Raw genomic sequence first — 3,962 nt, 5'->3', positions numbered from 1 at the left:
GAAATCAAGTCCTCGTAACTGTGTCTCCAGCCCCTGGGTTCTGTTTTGTTGCTCTGCTCTCTTCCATATATGTTCATCAATACAACCAGTTTAAATATTTCAGTAACATACAGTGGGAAGAAGCCATGGCACTGAGAAAGCATTAACTGTGGCAGCTCCTGTGCTTGTGCCTAACACGTAATCAGATGCTTAAAATAACCCATGACACAGTACGGAATCTGCTACACCGATTCTTAAGACATTTATTGTTGTTTGCTTCTATAGATGGGGAAACTGGAATTTAGGAAGCATGGTTTCTCTTCTCTCATGCTGTTTAACATGGGTCTAAAGAGTAAACATAGGTCATTGGCAAAGTAGGAGCCACTGACTGGTCCCATAGCACTCCTCTGCCTCTCTGAGCAGTGGCACTGATGGCAACCCTAGCACTCCACTGCCTCTCTGAGCAGTGGCACTGATGGTGACCCTAGCACTCCTCTGCCTCTCTGAGCAGTGGCGCCGATGGTGACCCTAGCACTCCACTGCCTCTCTGAGCAGTGGCACTGATGGCAACCCTAGCACTCCACTGCCTCTCTGAGCAGTGGCGCCGATGGCGACCCTAGCACTCCACTGCCTCTCTGAGCAGTGGCACTGATGGTGACCCTAGCACTCCTCTGCCTCTCTGAGCAGTGGCGCCAATGGCGACTGCTGTCTTTGTACAGCTTTTACCATGCAAAGCATATTGGTACCCTTGACTCTACAGTTCTGGAAATGTGTGAAACAAGTTAACCCTCCTGCCAGTCCTTGCAGGCACACATTTAATATTTAATATTATTCCCGAGCTATGAGGAGTCCAGATTTGCTATGTTGGAGCTGAACTTCAAAAGCTAACATTTACGAGGACCTTTCCTATAAGAAAGTCTATTTTGGGAATTTATTAATCCCTGTTCTCTATTAAGACTAAAGTGCAGTGTTTGGCCTCCGTCGCTTGGAAGCAATCTATGGCCAGTTTAAGACTTGTCAACTATACAGTCACCTCCTAAAAATAGTATTTATTGTTGACCCTAAGCCCATGTAACAGACTAACCCACAGATACCATTGACATTCATACATTAATACTTCATCTAGAAAGAGCACATTCAGTTCAGAACAGGGAACTCCTAGGCTCCTCTTCCATACAATCTCTACTCGAGAGCCTTCGTGCACGTCGAAGTCAGGATCTGAGCAGAAGAGCTAATGAGAATGACCCAAAACATAAGATTTGCTGGGGAATCAGGTTTGCCTAGCAAATAAGGGCTCCCACCTTTCAGTACTTATGAAGACGTGGCTAGATAGCTTCCGATACAGCAAGGTGTTCTAGAGGTAGCGAGAAGTGAAAAGTGGTTATCAAATACTTTACACATCACACAAAAAAAAATAGTTCGTGCTAAACATGGATGTGAATACACACGCCGACGTGAGACACAGCGGCACTGCCCAACTAAAGTGTGAGACGCGCAATTCAAAACTTTCAGGAGTGTCATTTAAAAAGAGAGAGAAATAGGTAAAATTAATAACAATGATTTATGATAATTTATATTGAAACTTACATAAACTTATAATTTGTTTTTCATATCGATTACCACTAATAATATATTTTAATATGTTAATGTTACATACCACATGGTAGTGATAGGTTTTATTTAATTCAATATTATTATTTCGGCACATAAACAGCATGAAGTTCTTGATATTTTTGTATATTTCAAAATAATTGGTACTGGAAATTTGGTCAGATGTCTGAGGGAGGAAGCCTTGGGGCCACTCAGTGAATGGAGATTTGAGCTAGGATCTGAGCTGGGAGCCGGAGCCCTCTGGAGAATCAGAGAGAGTGAGCTGAGATGGCAGGGCAGCAGCTGGCTCCCAGGCTTCCCAGGGGTCCTCCACCAGCCACACCCATCTCATAACTCAGCCCCACCCCGGGGTTCCCCTCCCCCCTCCGTTAACACTTGGGGTTTGTCTTAGCTCGGATTTCTATTGCTGCAACGAAACGCCATGACTAAGAAGCAAGTTGGGGAGGAAAGGGTTAATTCGGCTTCTACTTCCACACTGTAGCCCATTACCGAAGGAAGTCAGTACAGAATTCAAGTGGGGCAGGAAGCTGGAGGCAGGAGCTGATGCAGAGGCCATGGAGGGTGCTGGTTACTGGCTTACTGGCTCAGCCTGCTTTTTTTTTAGAACTCAGAACCACCAGCCCAGGGATGGCACTGCCAACAATGCGCTGGTCCCTCCCACATCATTCACCGATGGAGAAAGGACCCTAACCTTGCCCTCAGCCCCACCTATGGAGCCGTTCTCTTAACTGAACTTTCCCTCTCTCAGATGACTTTAGCTTGCGTCAAGTTGTCCTGGAACTTTAGTGTCAAATTCGTTCAACGCAGGGAACTACAACAACAGAATAATTTCAAAATGCAATAAAATGTATATGAATTCTAAAGCTGATGATTAATATAATTGATACAGGGTTATATTTGTAGGTTTTTACTTGAGTCATTGATTTTCAACTTTCTCAGTTTTCAACTTTCTCATTTTCTCATATTATTTTGACACCCACCCCCACAAGTTTACATAGGGGTGTGTGTGTGGTGTGTGTGTGCGCACATACAGATCCCTGTGTGGGCCTCTGAAGAGTTCATAGGCTCTAGCACCTGTGTACTCCCCAGAAGACATTGAAGCTCAAAGGATGTTTGGTCCAGGAACTATTCTAACTGAGGCAAATGCATGCCAGACATGCGCCTTGCAAAGAAACAGAAATTACATGTCTAGCATCATCCAAAGGTCCATCAGCTCCTGCTTCCATGTTCCTGCTCTGAATGAGTGCCTGTTCTGAGTAATGTCGGTTTCCATGAGGAAAACTCACCTTGGTGAGAACATTCTCGTGATTTTTTTTATTGATGTAATTTGAAAAAGTTTCATATCAAGTGGCAGTAGAGACAACCAGCATGATGATTCTTCCCAGAATAATGTTCCGTGAACTATATGCTATAAAGCAGTGCTTGAGTAGCATTTGACTTTTAATAAAAAGGTAGTTCCTGTGTGTCACCGTGCCATGGGTCCCACGTCACAGGATGCTGGGAGTGAGATCATGAACGTATTTGAGAGGCCAGCATAACTACTTTCTGGCCCCTAATGACACCTCCTGGAATTTACTGATGTGGGCATTTTACATTTTCAATTACAAATGTGACATTTTTTCCTTTGTGCCAGTTTTGCCAGAGTCAGGGATTCTTTACAAGGTTCTATATGCACTTCATAGAAAAAGCAGTGTTAAGTAAATCAGCCCATTCACCAATGGCCCAATTCAGCATGACATTTGTTCCTGCATGGCGTGATTCTGTTCTTTCTTCTCTGAGCTCTCAATGAAGTAAGTACCTTGGCTCAAAAAATATCTATACATAATCACTCTGAACATTTCAGCATTATCATGTCATATGTATTTGGTGCCTAATTTATCTCACCCTATATCCTTCATTGCACTCAGCCGTTGCCTATTACACGTCAAGTACCATTTTCGATCCCTCATACCTAAGGAGAATAAGAGAAATCACATCTTGTTCTCCTGAATTTAAAACCTCGCAAATTCTTAGGGAAATATGTGCCTGGGTAGAGGAAGCTCCAAGGTCATGAGGCAGGGCTGAGCTCAGAACACAGGTAAAGTTGGAAGCAGAGTGTGGGACCTGGGCCTTAGGAACTAGAGTCTGGACCAGCGTGCCTGTGAGCCACACCATCTTAGCCAGTCTTCCATTGCTGTGAAGAGACACCATGACCAAGCATCTCTTACAAAAGAAAGCATTTGACTGAAAGCTTACTTATGGTTTCAGAGGGTTAATCCATTATCATGGCAGGGAGCATGGCACTGGGACAGTAGCTGTGAGCTCCATCTTACTCCACAAGCAGAGAGAGAGAGAGAGAGAGAGAGAGAGAGAGAGAGAGAGAGAGAGAGAGA

This window comes from Mus pahari, chromosome 21 (genome assembly GCF_900095145.1).
Source record: "Mus pahari chromosome 21, PAHARI_EIJ_v1.1, whole genome shotgun sequence".
NCBI lineage: Eukaryota > Metazoa > Chordata > Mammalia > Rodentia > Muridae > Mus > Mus pahari.
This window is presented reverse-complemented; position numbering follows the sequence as displayed.